The following is a 19,808-nucleotide window of genomic DNA, read 5'->3' on the forward strand; positions in this document are numbered from 1 at the left end:
AATATTCATGTGGATTTGTTTCTCAGTGTAGATGATTCTTAAGATCTTTTTAGAAAAAGCTTCAGCAGACATGCAAAACTTAAATGCTAGGCCAGTGTTCACCTATTCCACTGACATCTAACCTGTCTGATACAGTTTAAATATTTTTACTTATCTTTTCTTTTACTTTTTCTTTTGGAAAATAGAGCATGCAACACTTTTCCTTGCTGATTTTACAGATTTCTTTGTGGCTAGTGCTACCTCTTTCTCATTCTGCTTCCCCTTCCCTGCCCTCCACATCTACTCCTTTACTCTACTTGAGATTGCCATGAATGCTGATCTCCTGGTCAGCTTCCTTGCCCATCACTAATTTTTTCTTTAGCAAGTGAGGCTGCAGATACGTGACTTCAAAATGAGGCAATGGAGCCTGTGAGGTGGCAGTGGGAAGGATCGCAGGCAAGGGCGACCATCAACCGGCTGGATGGGGTCAAGGCAAATTTTGTTCCCTGGGAATCAGGTTGTCTTACTTTGCTTGCCCTTAAGTACAAATAAAATTGGTGGGGTTTTTTTCTTGTTTGTTTTTTTTTTTTTTTCCCCATTTTTCCTGGACTCTTGTCACTTAAGAAGAGCTCATCTGAAGGCATCTGATCTCATCAACAGGAACATGGGCTAAAAGCAGTGTTAGATTTGTGAAGGCAAATTTTCCCTGCTTTCCTCAATACTTACAAGCCCTTATATCACAACAGCACAGTCACCCCATCAAATGCTCTAGAGTATCATCTCATCTCAGCTGGGTGCAACAGTTAAAACCTTTCTTCCCATGGTACTCAAATGGCAAACTTAAAGCCATTTTCTAACATGCAATAGCACCAGTGCCTGTGAGATCAGTAATGGTACACAAGAAGCATTTTAGTCCTAGGTAACCAGTTCAAATCCAGCCTGGGTTGAACATAAATCTTGTAAGACAGCTGTTTAGCTGGCTTTGTGAAGTGATGAAAGGAGGTAGTGTCACACTGATTCTCAGTGGACAGGTGTCTACGTGGTGGGACAGTGGATGTTACTTGGCACACTTTGTGGCCATCTCAGCAGACAGCCCCAGGAATAAAACAGTGATGTGCTCAACGCTAGGAGTGTTACCCCTGAGTTAAAACATGCCGGCAGGGTGATGTGAGGAAGTATATGCAGTTTTGCTTTATGCTGTATCTTTGCAAAGCTTGCTTTAGCTGCAATCACATACCTCCTATGAAACCTGGATAGGATAAAAGAAAACCAGATTTTGCAGCTAGTGAAAGCCTCTTCCCTTTGTGCCTCCATTAAGACAGTGGAGTTCATTTGAAATACATTGGCTTACGTGCAAATCAGTAATGCACAAGGTAATAATATAACACAAGGAATGGAAATAGAAAAACAAAAATGGTTTTGGATCCAATATTTTATTTGAATCTAAATTAATCTTGGTGATCTTTTAGTATATAATATACGGAGAAAGGCAAAGAGTATATTAAATTACCTACAGACAGTCCACAGTCATAAAATGTTTGGAAGAAAGTAATCCTTATGGCATTTCTACTTCTTATGTCTTCACTGGCTCCATTAAGATACAAAAAATAGAATACAAATGTTTTAGTCTGACAATGAAATCTTTGATGACATTTAACTAAATAATAAGGGACACAAGCCAAGGGAAATATTACAGCGTAACATCACAACAAATTAGTCTTGTATTTAACATTACTTTGACATGAGAGAGAAACACATTGGGGGAAGAATTTTTCCAAAGCACCTTTTCACTTTTGATTTAAATTTAGAACGTCTAAATCTACTGTTCTAAGAAAACTCTTGTGGACATGGAGTTTCTCTTGCACTTCGAGTTAACCAGGATCAGATGCCTATCAGTAGCACTATTCTAGTGTGTGAAAGTTTGCAAGATTCAACCTTTGGTCCACAGTTATTTAAAACAATCCTTTATACACAGTTTATATTCAGGGCTGAATCAAAATGGCATTGCAAGTATAACCAAGAACAAATGTTGTTCACACTAGTTGTCATCTACTCCTACTTTTTGTTCAAAACTCACAAGGATGTCAGTGCTATGTGTGACATGAGTTGTGTATGGCCCCTTCTGAGAAATATGTGTAATTCCTAACTGTGAATAGTTAGCTGTACAAAAAAACATTTCATGTTTTTAATTGAATTATCTCTTCCGCTTGTCTGTTTGTTCCTGTACTGACTCATAAAATTTTTAACAGGAACAAATATGATAAGAGTAATAGGCAAGTATATGTATATACATATGTCCCTCTCTATATACATGCAGTATATGGACTCATTGAGACTATTTTGGCTGCTGGACAACTTTCTGTGGTATTAATCAGGCATTACATTGGTTTTGATTGCATTCTTATTCTGGAGGATAATTGGCTGTTATACATCAGCCTTTTTTAAACAACAAGACTTGTATTCACAGAAAGGCATAATGGCTTTATTGACTATAATAAGTTATCAAAGTGCAACAGAGAAGATAAATTATGTGCATGAACTGTGATTATATGTTTCTCATGTTCTAAGGGCTATTTCTATGTGCTTTTCATAAGAGTAAATGCTTTCTAGAGACAACCCCATCTATACACATGTTTAATTTTACATTCTTCTGTAGTTTAGGACCTATTTAAATGAATAATGACAGAAATTATCTAAAGCTCACTGCCATTAACAGGATGGCTGATACCAATCTATGCAGGGGGGGAATTCACCAGTTGAGAGGGAAGGGGGGAGGGTAGAAGGGGAGGAAACACCCCATTGTAATTACACTGTGCTATTATAATTTTGAAGAATTGTCCATGTCTCATGGCAAAGAGGTGGCCAGGCAGCTACAAAGCCCCTTTTCATGTCCCTTTCCTCCTCCTGATCAGTGTTGCAACAACCTACTGTCATGTAGCCAGATCACTCCTGATTACAGTTTTAGGCTTCAGACTGCCCTTGAGCACATGTGTACATCTCATTTAAAAAGGGCCCTAATGAGCCTGATTTTTACACAGTCTTACACAGTTAAATTTTGAAATATGCAGGAATTGTGAACATTTGGCATTTCTGGTAATCAGGCTTGATGGGCCACAAGTACTGTGAAGAAATTATTTTAATTTCAGCAGCGTAAAATTAAAACTCCTATGTGGTCTGTAGGTATTAATTTAGATTAGGAAACCTCTCCCTATCTATAGTATCGATGTCTACATCTGACCTAGTCATTTTAGGCTCCCTTTATTGTCAACAAGCAAACATTTCCAGATGGTGATTCTGCTGACCTATTTTAGGTATAATTATTTTAAGGTAAGATGAAAATTAGGTGAGGTTGATCCCACCTGTAGTTTTCCAGCTTAGGGAAAGTTGCTATTTTTTTAAACCAACAATGGCCAGTCTTTCTTTTATTTCACTTTTGTTTACTTCCATTTGCTTAACTCAGATTGTGCTTAGTGTCATACACACACACAAGAAATTGCCTTCTTCCCCCAAAAGCCTGCAATTTATTTAAATAAAAAAGCAGACAAAAGTTCATACCTTGCCTATTATATGCTGGTATGAGCTGGAGGTGGTGCAGTACTGGAGAGAGCAAAACAGCATAAAAATGATTTATCACAAGTTAGTATTGTATAAAACCTCTTGATTTATCATCCAAGTACTTCATTTAAACTACAAATAACTTCTTGCACAACCACTGGCTTTAAGTCCTAGGAATGTGTATGTACACGATGAGATAAAAAGAATTATTATGGTATTAACTGTAGGAAATAAAGATCAAAGGTTACCATCATGACTCTTCCTGAACTAAAACTATGCTTTGCCTCAAAGTGATACCTCAACTGTCCTGAAAATGTAATGAACAATACTTAAGGCGATATTTATATTGGCATTGGTTTCTCTTTAGTAGTTCTGTATAAACTTAAATAAAATAGTTTCCTTCAACAAGTGCTTAAGTAATTTCTACATGAAATATTCCAAGTATTACATTCTCCATATAGTTTGTAGCTGATTTTTTTTTTTTTCCAATCCAGCTATCAAGTTTGCATGCAGTTTCCTCAAAAGCTGTGAGTTTCATCTTTCCTGGTGTAATTTTTGCAAGAGCAGAGAGGACTGGAGGTGAAACAGAACTATTAAATTTTTTTTTTTTCTGTTGTTGTTACATTAAAGCATCTTTATGCCTTTGTAACATGCAACCAAAAATATGTGAGTGGAACTGGAATCATGGCAACCTGACAATAAAAAAAAGCCAAAACCCATTTCTTTCTGGTTCATGAGAAAATTCTTCATGCAAATGTCAGAATTAATGTACTCAGCCAATACTAAATAAAATATATTCAATAAACTTGGCAATAGACTACTTCTAAGTGAATAAATACTAATTTGACCTTGTAAGTGGCCTTTGCTCTCTTAAACAGCTATATGAATTATTCTTTTGAATCTCCCCACAGATAGTTCATAAGCTCAATGACCACTGCTCAAATGAATTGTTATATTCTGCCCTTGCTTGCCAGCCAGCCAGCTTGAAAAAGGTAGATAATTCCTGTGCAGACCTACAACCTTACAGCCTTTTAAAAAGGGAAGTGGTGCCTAAGGATTACATTGGTTGGGATATGAATCTTTTTAGAAAGCAGCACTACTATGGACAAGCATTCCATTGAGTCTCTGGACACTGAGACTGTTCCAGTTTTTCTTCACTTTGGTCTCATTGCAACCAATCTTTTCCTAAGGTTCCACATATGGAAAAGAATAGTTTTCTACTATCTACTTGCAACTGTTGGGAAATATGTATCTAGTTATTATTTTCCATTTTAAATGGTGCCATTCTGAATTTTTGGTACTATAACAAAAAACTTATCCTACTCCTTGCATCCCAAAGTTAGTCCAGAATCACTGACACAGAAGTCCCTAGACAGTTCAGGACTTGGACATCAGACCCACAGAGCAAGGCTGCAGAAAGGCATACAGCTGTAATGTAAGCTGCTGAAATGAGCACATGGGTGCAGAGCAGCTGGCTGAAACAAAATCCAGACAAGACACATGTGGATGTGGTGGGAAGAGGAAAATGTTACCAAAAAAAAAAAAAAAAAGAAAAGCCACAAACATTACCTCTTCATAACATCAAAGTGGTTCTCAACTTTTGCTTCCTTTTGTACTCATTATTGCTTCCAGATACCCATTATTAGTCTCTGTTCTTCTGGACAGAGGCTTTCTTAGCTGTTGTGAGCCATACACTCTGTCACCTACTGCTACATTGTCCTCAGTACAGTCTACCTGGGGAAGGTGAAAGATGTCACTGAGATGTTCTAGGTTTTCTAATATGTGGTGCAGCATAAGGCAAACCAAAGCACAATGATAGCCACCTTCGTCAGTGATCCTGGTGTTCAGTATTCAGTGTCCTAAGTCCAGACACCACAGAAGATGTCTCTGGCTCTGGAGTCAGAAAAACTCCACCCATCCCCATGTACAGTCTACAGCTGTAGAGAGTCCTCTTAACCACTGACTTCATCTTACTGCGAGGATGTTGCCTTTACCTCAGTGACAGGTGAAGGATTACTTCTCTGTAGATAAAGAAACAGAAGATGAAGAAAGCAAAAAAGTCCTGTCTACATCCATCTCAAATATATTACAGCTCAATTTTCAAAACCTCCTTCTTTTCTTTCTTCCAACTCCCTGTTCCACAGGAAAGTGATTACTCATTTTTTTCATGAGCACTTTCTGACATGTTAGGAAAGAAGAAAAGCAGGTAGAGAGCTCTGGCTTGTCTAGGTGACAGAGAAAACATGTCTCTCCTCTTGGGTAGGAAGGCAAAGGGAAAAGCAGAGGGAATCTTATGATTTTTGAGAGAAATAAAACAGAACAGTGTAGAAAAAACTTCACTCATTACAGAGATGAGAGAATAGGTCAGGAGGAGGAAAGGTATTTCAATCTTAGGACCTTTGTCCCAGGACAAGAGGTCAGCTATCACATTCCTTATCCGTCAAATGTGTTGAATTGATTTGAATCAATAAAACTTTCAAATTCCCATTGATCAAAGCAGATTCCTGTCGTTTAGTTGTTTGTTTATTTTTAATGTCACATCATTTGGTTATTTTGAGGGAAGAAAGGCGCTTTATTTCTTCCTCCTACTTATGAAAACTTTCATACGGGCATAGACACATGCTGGACATCTTCCTCACTCTTAATGCAATTTCTTTTCTTTATAAATACCCTTCCACTCTTCTTTCTATTTCCTTTTTGGAAGAGGAAGAAAACATTCAAAAGATGAAGATATTGAGAAATTGGCTGAAATAGGATTTTTTTAAAAGACTTCAACATTCCTTCTCATCCAATTTCAGTAGTGGAGACTTCTTGCCATTTATATTTGATAGCTGTAACGCGACATACATTTTTGATTTCTTGATGATGTAAGCTAAAACCAGTACAATGCAATGACACAAAATATCACTAAGTATAATCAATAAAATTTTATCCATTAAGAAGTATATGCTCTGTCACTAGCTCATGTTTTCCTAGGTCATGAGATCAGGTAAAAGCAGGTGGGAAGCTGAGCTGACCGTTGTCTGCCTGGTCAAACATTCATGGTGTTACTGACTCGTTTTGTCTTTTGACGCAATATAACTAATGTAAAGGTTTGCTGTTGATCCTTCCCACTGTGTCCATATATTCACTTTCTGAGACAGCTGTACCATATTATAAGCAAAATGTACTTTAAGAGGTGTACTTGCCTACTTGTGAGAACTCAACTTTGTTGTTGCTTTTCCAGAGTAGATAAGATAAAAAAAATCCAACTGTCAAATTATTTCATACGAATTCTTACTCACTCCAAAGGTTTCTATACTACTAGAAATTAAAAGGATCAGGTCTACGCAACTGATTATCATATTTTTTTTTCCAGATAGACTTCACATCATAATCTTGGAGAATCCCAGCTATGTTTGAATTTTGAGACAGGTATGGAAGCCCAGGCATTCAGAACATGTTGAAGAAGGGATATTTTAGTCTCTACATTTGCAATCAGTCATGCATGTTTGACTGTAAATGCTCTGAGAGGATCCTCCACATTGCTAGGACAAGCCAGGTGCTTAAATTTATGTGTGTTTAGTGCTTGTAGGATCAGAGCTGAATTTCTGCTGCTGAAAGGCATGTGGAAAGAAGGATCTAGGTCAGTGACTCAGGTGCCCTCAGTAGTCAATTGAGAAAAATAGCTACATCCAGTGGGCAATTCTTCCCATCAGTCTTAAGTCATTGGTCTTAAGAAGGGATATCTACCCTTTGGAGATGTCTATCACTGCCCTTTTTAGACATAAGGAACCTAAAAAACCCCAATTCAGACTTGCTAGTTTATTTTGGTTGACATGAATCCTATACTTTGTCATTCTCACTCCATTACCTTAAAAGTTTAAAGGTTTCTGTGATTGTCTTACCTTTATTTTTTACTGAACTCATTAAGACAACTGGTGGCTGAACTGGTAACCGTCTGTTCGTTAAAATGCTGTGTTTCTAAGGACATGGTATACCAAATACATGTTGCATGATACTTCCAATCTCACTTTCGGTTGTGTTTTTTTCTCTAGTTCCCCTTGAACTGCTGATTCAAGACATCCAGTTTTACACTACCCAGCATTTTATTCAGTTTCCCTTAAGAAATCTGTGGCTTACAAAGGGCAGTGTATATGTGTTAAGAACATGTCCTTGTCATTCTTTGTAAGGCTATAGCATGAACTATGATAGGAACAAATACTGCATGTTTGGTATCATTTTAAGATACCCTTGCTTTATAAAAATGACCTTGTTTGACTATGTATATTAAATAAACAAATGATCTCTTTCTTATTCATCCGGAAAAAGCCTTTGGCTATCTGTTTATTCAAAACATGGTAAAACATTGTCTTCCTTTGCTTGTCTTATGACGTGCAAATTAGATTTAAACCAAAGGAGTGATAACACTTTTCCCACTGGAAGAATGTTGTGCTATATCAAACTGAACTTTGCACATACATTGTATGCTTAGGAGTATACTGAAACGTGTGCTGCAAAAGTGGCAAGTGAATACAACTAAACAGTTCAGAGAAATCAGCCATTGTGTTATGTAAAACTACTCAAAAGGGTACATACAGATCCTCAAGAATGCTTCAAATACTTTTCACAAAAAAAAGGAAAAAAACCAGTTTTATCATATTTCTAAACTGAAGTCAGTTAACATGTTGAACAGTTATTGTATTGAAAAAGCACTCACATATGATTTGCATGGGGGTTTGATACGGGCATGCAACAAGAAGTTCTGGGCTTATTCTGGTGCCGAAAACAACCTGCCCTGTGGCCTCAGAGAAGTAGCCTTCTGTGCTCTATTTTTATTCGCCCCTTAGTAAAATGGGCATAATTTAGGTTTACCTACTTACATAGTGTTGCAGGGTCAGAACGTCATTTGAGCACTGAAAGAAAGCGAGCCATTTACACAATGCTCAGACTAGGAAGATGGACACATGTGTGTCCAGGGAGGGTATGAAGGTGTGAGGGAAGCTGGATAATGTGGATACTGTAAAACTGCTTCTTTGATTTATTGTTCTGAAATACAGCCTAAGGTTCTTTCTTCATGATAAGGCTATACAATCAAGCATAAAACGTGACTCTGCCATCTGTCAGTATAAAATATTCCTGTCCAGTGGAAATCCTGATGCTTTTTAGCTGGTGGGGCATCCTGCCGAGGGCTGTTAGGCAGGTGGAGGATGCTTCCTGCTCTGCTGCACTTCTGGGCTTGCTGCTAGCATGTGCATTGCTGACACCTAGCACAAGGGTGAAATAAGACTCAGGAAGATTTTCCTCAGGGTTATAAAGTTCTGGTTGGGATGGCTACCCAGCATCCCCAAGGTAAGAGCCTTCCCTGTTGCTACCAGGTTTGCCTCACCAGAGCTGCCTTGCTGACCCCTCCGATCTTGGTATTTGAAGATTCTTCAGTGCACATACACCACGTTGCCACTGTAACTACAAGTTCTTGGTTCTTTTTAAAGCAAAATATTTTATAGCAGGCATTAGACAATGTTAATGTCCTAATTTTAGCTAGTGCTAAAAGTAAGGGAGGCTAGTAAGTAAGGACTGCTTTTCTCCTTTGCCCTAAGGACCATTTGTACGCACAGGGGATTGCGTGTGTAGGTGTGAACAAGCACAGACCAAGGCAGATCACTTCACCCAAAGATTAGGTCTTCTAAACCAGACAATGAATCCAAACAAACTGGAGGTCAGCAACTGAGAAAAGAAGCTAAGGCTAGTTAGGAAAAAGGAGTTACCTGGTTTTAGAAAAAGGATTATTTATAAGAGTTCTTTATGAGTAAGGACAATGCTGTTATATGCAGTTTAAGAGACATGGCTAAGAAAAAGTGAAAGAGAGAAGAAGGGCTTCCCTTGCCTATTGAAAAGAGGTAATTTTTTTACCCCAAATAATTAAAAGGCACAGTAGATTCCTGTATAAAAACACAGTGAAGAGCAAGCTCTGTCATTTTACCAGCAGGTAAACTTGCTGAGGTCAGCTCTTGGCCAAGGTCTAGGGCTGACCTCAGCAAGTTTACCTTGTGGTAAAACTGACAGGCTTTGATCTTTACTTTGTTTTCACCTCAGGACAGCTCTTGCTTGCTAGTTACCTGAAGGTAAAAATCACACCTTCTTTTATCACCAAAGCTAAGTCTATGAAGCAAACAGACTGGGAATAAGAAGAAATGAGAGCTGATATATGGTATATAGACATCAAAGGAGGGGATGCAGGGCTTGTTTTGCTTCTTCAAGAGGAAAAACGAAATTTAGAAATGAGATACAAGGCAAAAGGTACAGTAGAAATGGTAAGTACGTTTGAACAGTATGTACAATTACTTCACAGTAGTGTTTTAGACAAATAAGACAAGGAGAAGAAAAGAGGATAAACAAGGTGGGAAAGCAAGGAAATAAAGGGTGGAGTAATGATGGGGAGAGAACCAAGGCAAAGACAAGTATTTTTGTGATGGGATTTAGAGAAATGGGAATCTGGAGGGAAAAACATGAGAAGGGCTGCGTTTGGAGGCACACTGCATGGTGAAGCAAAAAGAGCAAGCACGAGCAATGAGCCCACAGCTGTGTTAGCATAGCAAGACAGGATTACACCACGCCAGGGATGGACTGATGCTGACCTCAGGAAATCTGGTGGGATGTGTAAGTGGTCACAAGCCCAGCTCACAGCGGAGCAGCAGGTGGTAGCGCAGGACATTGAGGACTCCTTTCTGCAGAGGTAAGTTTGGCCAACTGGGCTGTTTCACCTGGGGAGGAGGTCAAAGAGGACTCAGGAAAGGGAGGATAAGAATCTGTGATGGGACATAAAGAAGGCAGGAATCTGGAAGAAAGAGCATGTGGGGAGCCACTGCTTAGTCTTGCTCTGCTTTTGGCCATGATTGCGTGCACTCAACAAAATGTTTGCCATGCAATATCTGCTGCATTTCTATAATTTCTTTGGTGTTCCAGATTGCTGTAGCTATTTCTATACTGTCATATAAATAATTGAGGTTTTTCTAGTTTTCTGTTTGGTTTTTGTTGTTGTTTTTGGTTTTGTTTTAATTGGTTGGGGTAGTTTTGTTTTGTTTTGTTTTTTAAAATCAAGATCATACTCCTGTGAGCCCTAATTTAGTCAGGTTATATATTTCAGAGCAAACAGCTTGCTTTGCCTAAGTACTTCTGTGAACTGAACAGTGTGCCCCGAGGCAAGCAAATCCAAAGCCAAAGAGGGATGCACCCTTCATATTCCGCTAATTGATTGAAGGGGCAAATGATCTATAGGAAAAGTTGCATCATTAACTTAATTGAGGGCAAAGCCTAATTAGAGGGGAAATGAAGTAGACAGAGCCAGAGACACAGCAGGCCTTCATGTGAGATGTCAACAAACAGACATTGTAACTAAAACCAGACAGCAAGCAGTACTTCATTTACATCTTCAATTTCAATGTGAAAGCATTTACAGTGATTGTGATGTGTATGTGAGATTTCAGAGGAGGAATGCAAAAATTTAACACAGCTAAACTGAAATTAGCAGCTTTTAGAGTTGTAGAAAAAAAATCAACTGACTAAGGTTGCTTTAAAAAATCCTGAGCAAACTGACTGAAGTTACTTAAGACTGCATTTGTGCTTCTCCAGTATATTTGAACTCTACATTCCTGAGGAAATCCAACAAGAACTGCACCAGGAATTTTACAGTAGCAAGTAAATAAACTGAGTAAATTCTGGTGGACAATATTGCTTCAGTTCGACTATACAGAATTCCTGAATGAAGACATAAAATGTCACTTTTGCACGTTTGTTCTTTAAATGGTTACTCTGTGCATTTACTTTTCTGGAGTCCCCTTGCTTGCGCAAAGAGGCTTCCCCGCTCAGAATCACAAGCTCCTGAGCTGTGAACTGGTGATGTTAAATTCTAGAGGCTTGTTAAGTATTTTAAACATTAGTTTAATATCTGAACTAAAACAGGTGGCAGTGGTCTTTTCAGGACCTTTTCCACTGTGTTTTAGGGGCTTTTTTTTGGCATGCAGCTCTTTTTTTACTAACTGCAGAAATACAAACAAAACCTTTTCATAAGAAAAGCCACTTAAGTGAAATGAGGAATGCAAGCAGACATGTTTTGGCTACGGTGCAAGTCTTTAAAGTATATAGGCATTATTATACGATTCAACTGCAGTCACATGGGTATTGTGCATTCTTTAAAAAACTGGGCCCTGAGCCTGCTCCCCAAATATGCACAAAATTTCTGTGAGTATATATAATTAAATAGTGTGTAGATATATTAATAAATGGAAAGGGAAAATGAATTTTATTGTGAAAACCAAACCTACACAGAGCCAGAAAAATCATCATGTACTAATTAGCCGAAACATTTTTGGGCTAACCTCTTTTGTATTCTAAGGAAAATTATCAACATTTTGCAGCTTCACAAACCTCACATTCTATTAATCACTGTAATTGCTTACCAGACAACAGAGTCATCCTCATGTTTACAGCAACTGGATATTAAATAGACACTTCTGTATCTGTATTTTATTCTCCATACTTTCTGTCCTCCCTAGCTGGACGCAACCACTCTCATCTCCCGTCTCCTTCCATACAGATCAGCACACATCCTCAAAACTCTGTCCTGGATCTGCAGCTCTGAAACAACAAAACTCTCAATGACTTCTTGGAAGATTTTACTTGTGTTGCATCACCATGTCATTCTCAAATCAATTTAAGAGTTTTTCCTCAAGACAAGTGGGAGCCACTGATCCAACCAAGATAACACACTGGCTCCCTTGTAATTCAAAACATGCATGCAAATCTTGAAAACACTGACTTTAGGCAGAAGACAGGAAGAGGCTCCACTGAGTACAGTATTAGTAATTATCTATGTTGTGTGACAAGGAGCACTAAATACACCTAAAGTGAGCCTAACAAATGCATATTGTGCCATTCTTGCAGCTAAAGACCTTCAGGGCAAATCTCCTTTTAGTTCTCTGAAAGTACATTAGCTCAAAGCTCATTTTGGTGGGAAACGGAATTTATAAAATTATGGGTTTCAAGACAGCAAAAATTACAGCAGTCTACAAATCACTGGAGCAGTCTTTCTTATTTCAGCTTTGTAGTAAAGTTTATTGTAAACTAGGTAATAAGAGGAAATCCTGCTTGGATCATACTTGAGTACAATAGTTGAATGTCAACACATTTATTATCACCTGTCACATCCCTATGAATGCATCATTGTGAACATGCATTTGGATCTAGGACAGCATCATTAATCATCGTTCCAAAAAAACCACAGTAGTTAACTATTTGTCTCAACATATTGCATTTAAATCATCCTCCTCATTAAATCAATTATGAAACAATGTAAGTATCCTAATTGAGCTACTAAGAACTAGAACATTGTTGCAAAATAGAAATGGAAAGAAACTACCAAATCCTATCCTAATTTTCAAGTACATAAAGACTATTTCTTTTATTCTCTAGCAGAAACCCTACAGCTTGGGAATTAAATTAGGAAACCTTTCCAGGGTGTATTAGCTGGGGTTTGGCAATGTGCTACCTTTGTCACGTGGCTTTTTACAGCTTGGAACGCAAGCAGAATTTACTTGTGCGTGCTCATAATACATACTGTAAACATATCTTATGATGCGAAGAAGTTTTTAACACTTTGCATTGTTCTCAAAGGAATATGGGGAAAAATGGAAGCTATTGAACCCTCTATGTTTTTGAAAATATGGTCCAAATATATATCAAACTTTCTTTCTCAAGAGTGGCATTCACTGAAGCAGATATTGGCATGTGCATATCTGAATTAGCTGCCTCAGGCTCCCCTTATAATAAGCAGAGAAAAACAAGCAGTTTTAAGACTTGATTCATCTGTCTTATTTTAGATATCTGCTTTGGGATGAGATGAATCACATCCTAGAAGTGCCTTTTTTTTCCCATTGACCCAAGAGGGAGTCCAAGACTTCTAGGTGTCAAGATGAGGATGTCTGTGCATCAGTAATCTAAATTTCAACCTAAGATCCATCAGCCTGGAGGATAACACAATGCAGCCAACATGAACTTGAAAGCTCAGAAGGAAAGAATTAAGAGATGCAGGCCTTTGATTATTTACACCTGCAGCATCATAGAAGACATAAAGCTATACCAAGGACTTGATTGTAAAGAGTGGTGGGAGACAGCCTAGCAAACAGATACAGGAGATAAAATGACATGGAAAATACACTGCAAACTGTTCTACAGATGGAAATATTTTTGTAGAAAACAATGACTAACTTTGCAGAAAATAACATTCTTTTCAAATGCTACTAATTTCTGTAGCTTTTATATTGTTTTTTGCTTTGAAAATGTTCCCATAGAAAGTATAGATACTTCAGCTGCTGTTATTTTCAGTTGTTGGTCTTTCTATTGTAATATTCTATTGTGATATTCTACTGCAGTACTAATTTCATCAAGTACATGAAATCACTTAGCCATTTTGAAGTCTCAAATTTAAGTTATTATCAGCTGAGTCCCGATTTGACTTCTATATTGATGCAAAATGCTTTATCATCCTCCTCACTAATTTTATATTACATTGTCTTACTAAGAATATGCCATATGTATTCTTTCTGAAAGGAAAGCTGTATCATTCGGGGGATGTTTTGCTTTGCTATCTCTGGTGTCTGATTTGTTTTGAGGTGAAAATACTGTACCAATGATTCACTTCAGCAGCAAATCAGTCCTACCTCCAGTGCTAACTTGAGTTATTTTGGCTTCTTTTTCAGGTAGGTTCCCCACAGCCCTAGAACCTGCCTCTGTTTTGAGGAATAGTTCCCCATGACACTGTATGAAATCTTGCCTAAACAGGGCCCAGACCGGCTTTTTGGTCAGATTGATTTTTGGTTTTGTATTTGGGCCACCTTTCCATATAGGTAGCTTAGACTTGATAGTCTTCTCCTCTGACAGAAACAAGTAGTCCATGCAAGATGTAGGACAACTGCACAGTGTGGGACAGCCTATCAATTTTTACCTTTCTCTTTCACATCTGGGTGCATCAGCAACATAGCAAATATCTTTATCTTTAGAAGAGACAATCTTATTCTGAACATCACTCTTCACTGTTTCCATCACCCTTTTCTCTGTAGTAGTTATTGGCAGATTCCTTTTCCTTCTGTCTCACAAGTTACAACAGGAGCATCTATATAATTTTTCATCTTTTTCAACTTCCAGAGTAAGATTAGACACCTTACAGATTTCCGTTACTTCTGTTTGTTTTTTTTTTTAACTATGCCTCTCAAAACAGCCCCCTGCCAAATGAACTAGATTCAATAGCTTTTTTTTTCCTTCAATTAAATTTAAAAATAAGTAAGGAAGAAGAAAAAGAAATCTAAAAAATAATGTTTCTTTTCATAGGAAAAATAATATTAATGTTAAAATACATTTTCTATACATCCATTGTAAATTCCATCTTCCAAGTTTCCTATAAAAACTAACATTTGTCAACAATTACCACTTGGTACTATACAACACTTCTTTCAAAATATTTGGAGATACCTACTGTGTAATAACTATGGGCAAATGTTGATTTTTAATAGCTTTTATTATATGTGGTCTTGTTACTGGTGAAAACATGATGAACTTTCAGAATAATTTCATACTAAATCATGACTCATTTTATTTTTAATAGCATTGTAAATAGTCACATTAAACTTGCAAACCAAAACTCTAAATCCCAGGAAGGAATAACTTGTGTAGAATTAATTGACTTGTGAGTGGTTTCTTTTCCTCACTGTCTGCACACACTAAAATTCAGCACATTCTGCATTTAATAAGTCGATTACAATTACAGTACTACTTATATTGATAATTAGGAACTAAACCTCACTTTCCACAAAGGATTGACATCCCCTTTTCACCTAAAATATGCAAACTGTTATTTTGTGTAAATAAATGTTGAATTTTGTGGACACAGTAGCAAAGCAAATTTGTCAGATTTACCAGATTTACCAAATTGTCAGATTGTTTTTGGAATTAGGAGGTACAGACTCTTTGTGAGCTTCCCACAGACAAAAGTACGCTGATCCTCATCCCACTGACAGCAACAGAGCAAGTTGCCACTGTCTTCAGTGCGAGGAGGATTCCACCCAGAAGGCAGAAACATTTGCTAACATGAAGGAATAGGAGCAGCCTTGTTAACGGAGCTCTTTCCCAGGAAGTCAGAAGCTGATCAGCTCTACGCTCAGCAGGAGATGTCAACAAAGTCTATAGAAATTATGATGGGCGCTTCAGATTACACGAAGAAATTGTGACTTTCTCAGAAAGGTCATATGTAAAACATTCTCCTTAAATACATTCTCCTCAAATTAGATCAGCAGTTTACACAGTATAATTCATGATTTTAGGCATTGTTTCTTAACAAATAACTGAAAAACTAACTGTAAAAGATGCTTTAGAAAGAAAACAGAAGTCAAAACCAGTCAAAAAAGTTTTTTAAGAATATAAATCTTGAAACATGAACAGCTTAAAATCATAAACCATGAAGGGAAAAATCCTGCTCCTCTTTCTGCTGGGAGGTGGGCTTTGCCCACAGCAAAAGGAGTGGGGATGTGGCAATAGCCACAGCATTTTCACTACTTCTTTGTGGCACTGGAGTTAAAAAAAAAAAAAAAAGCAAGCAAACTATCCCGCTGCCTGAGGCATGCTCTTGAGCAAAGCCCAGCTCTTTAGGCTTGGGTCAGGGAAGACAGGATTTGCCTCAACAGGATACATGAGTGGATTAACATGACAAATTAACTGTTAATCCAAGTAGTAGCCAACTATTAATAAACTCCTCATGAACACTACCTTAGTGGTTTGAACTCTTTGCTCCCAGTGTGTTTTGAGTTTGGAGGGTGAATATGAGCTAGTCTCCTGTCTAGAGGCAGATGTAATGGTCATCTGGGTGAACAAATACAGGTAAGTCCATCCTGCGGCCTTCATAAAGATGTTGTTTTTAGTATGACCGTGGACAAGGCACTTCAGACTTTAAATCTGACAGAAAGAAGCTATATTGGCTACTCTTCAATCTCACTTTCTTTAAACAACAGATGGGGATCTCTTTAAACTTAGTGGAGGGAATGAGTTGGAGGGAGGTGCTTGCAAACTGCCACTTTTTCCATTTTGACATATATAGCTGCCAAATAGTAGTGGTTTTCCACTGGACAGTTATGACTAGGTTTTTTTTAAAAACTATTACACTATTATTTGTTAGCAAGCGGTTATCTGACCAATACAAAAGTATTTTAAGATCATTGGAAGATTTCTTTTTCTCCCTTGGAAATGTGAAAGGAACTGGTCTGAAAATTCTCTGCAGCCACCCCTATTTCACTTATTTGCAAGTTCGGTTTTACTTTTCTTGCAGTCAGTGGCAAATCTCAGTGAATTTAACTAGAGTAAAAGGGATTTCAGCCACACTGGTTTAAGTTCAAGTATTCCAATTTATATTGGTATGAGGAGGGAAAAGATTACAAATAATACTTTAATAATAAGTTCTAGTTCCAAGGGCTTATTTAATTTAAATAATTTAATTTAAATTTAAATGAAAAAGAACAACAGGTATGTGACTCAAGTGCCAACAAAAACAGGTATGTAGCTTTGACTTAATTATGCAAGTGAATCTCCTTTTGCCCTTACTGAGCGTTTGGGTCTATCACTTTAATGAGGATTTTGTTCTGTCCAGTGACTGCAGGACTAGGTCCTCCATCCATAATGACTAAACCTCTCAGAAATATTTCAGTCTTACAGATAGTTTTCATCCCTGCATCTCTATATATTTACATTAGGAAGCTTTTATTGTCCAATAAAAAGAAGTATGCCAAACTTTACCTGAAAGCATGAAGTATAAAATAGCTGGGAGAAATACATGGTCAGTTTGCATATGATAGGAAGTCTTTCATTTGTACAGTAACTAGTTTTAAGTTTTGTTTGTTAGTAAACTATTTTTTAAATTATGCTTTAGACAAAGTATACTTATAAGAGGGGGCATTTACTTATTTTTTAAATACAAAAATTCAAGAATTGCACTGTTCTCAAGATTTCAAACATTTCTTTTATGTTTCCCATGATGTAGGAGACCTTGGTGATAGTTTGTAATTGAAGGGTTCTGAAAAAGTTTTTTTTTTAAAAAAGGGGAAAAAAAGAATAAAAAAGAAAGAAAGAAAATGCCTTATTGAAAAAAAAAAAGAAAGAAAGAAAAACACCCAAACCCCCAAACTCTACAGGGTTGCAAGAGGAGAAGAAAAAGAGTAAAAGTTCATTTCAACATAGTGATTTATAGGGAAAGGCTCAGCAGCTTACATAAAACCAAAAGGGGAAGTGGTCGAACATTGGGTCAAATCTCCATTCACATGTTTTGTAATAAAAGGCTGACTGTAGCCTTTGAGCCTTGCTTCCAGTCACAGACAATGGCAATTGCAGAGCAAGACTAATAACAGGATTTAGCATAAATCCACCACAGGAAGTGAACAGTTGTACTGGCAAATAATTAGCCAGGGAACTTTTTATGGCAACATCAGGATGCTCTCTGTGCTTTAAAGCATTGTCTGCAATTGTGATCATGGGGAAAAAAAAAAAAAGTCACTTCTCCCTGTTTGTAGAAGACTTTTACTTGTAGATCATTTTTTACAACATTTAATAATTTTTCTCCTTGGTCTAGTTTACTAGCAATAGTGTAAGTATTGAATTTGTATTTGAAGTGTTTTTAAAAATGTTCTTTTTTTTCCTCACTGATGCTTTTTATTGCAAGGTGAATTGTGTTTATTTTGCATGGCTAACAAGTGGGTTCAAAGCAACACTTTGATCTTGAACCCCTGCCAGATTCCAAGAGCTGAAAGCCCCCCTGTGCAGTAAAGTAGACCTGTACTCACAAAGCCTGGCTAATTTGCAAAGGAATGTCAAAATTACTGGCACAGCTGACTGCTGTGGTGCAGTACAGTCTATAGTTTTTCTAATGAACAGGGATCTGCTTTTCTCCATATGTTTGTTTGTCACTTGTTAGAAGACTGAGTTTAAGTATCACTGTTCCTTCTCTAGGTGAGAAACTTCTAAGTCATTGCATTAAAACAAGCAAACAAAGAAAAAAAACCCAAAGAGACCAGCTACTGTGAAACCTTTACTTTTCAGAAGAGATAATTTTCTGATACCCAATGCAACTAGAGCTCAAGAAAGCAGTCTATCTGTTCTTTTGCATTTTACACAAACTGCAAAGAATTTTAGCTAAGGAAGAATACTCAGGTCCTATGTGAGCACTTCAAATACATTTCTACACCTTTAGTCTTCATCAGTGCTGCCTATATTTGTTCTCCTGGAAGGGAGATACATTAATGAACCTCTGAATAAAACTCCATCTCATTTCAACTGCCTTTGCATATCAGCTTCCTAGCCACAGGAAAAAAAAATTAAAAAAGAATCCGGAGGAGACTGTTCCCTTGGTGTATCCACTCAGAATTCAAGAAACTAGAAGTAGTAAGACAGGGTAGAAATTTCACACTAAATGATTTTGTTTGTGCATCACCAGTCTGTACTTCAGTGAAGAAAAGCAATGACAAAATCCCTGGATGCTGAATCACAATGTAACTGGAGAAACAGGTCCAGAACTGCACAGTGGTTGTCTATAAACCTGAGTCTGGCTCTATAGAGGCCAAGGAGGGAGCAAGATATCTCAAACCATCCTCAGAGTTGCAAATCATGACTGTACAGATCAGCTAGATGCCCAACCTGGACCATGGGGTACATGAAAGAAAGAAAGTACCTACAAAGCTCCCATGGCTTTCTGGATTCAGGCTGTAGCTGCTCAACTGATAGTGAGGCTGTCGTGTATTCCTGCCTATTTGCTAGCCTAAGCACTGCCAGCAACAGCAAAAGCACAGAAACAGCAGCTTTCTAGCAACGTTAGAAATTGGAGCATAAACTCTCCTGTGTCCTTGAGCACACTCCTTCGCTTTGCTTTTCTGTGCAGACAAGAGAATGCCCAGAGCTCATTATGTGTTAACAGGCATTCGTTAAGACAATTAAGTATACACAGGGCTTTTTTTGTGTAAATAGGCAAGACTGACAAAGGGCAGGAGAAAGGAAATAGTATTAGCTATAATGTCACAAGTAAGGAACTGAGGCACAGAAATATTGCCAACAGGATTTTCAGAAGGATTAAAGCAGCATGACTTTATTGACTGTGCTGTATTAACATCAAATGTGGTTTGACCCTCAGTGATTTCTTCAAAGTAAGACTGGAAGCAGAACAGGAACCAAACCCAGGTCAATACTCAACCCACAAAACCATAATTTCT

This window comes from Harpia harpyja, chromosome 4 (assembly GCF_026419915.1).
Source record: "Harpia harpyja isolate bHarHar1 chromosome 4, bHarHar1 primary haplotype, whole genome shotgun sequence".
NCBI classification, from domain to species: Eukaryota; Metazoa; Chordata; class Aves; order Accipitriformes; family Accipitridae; genus Harpia; species Harpia harpyja.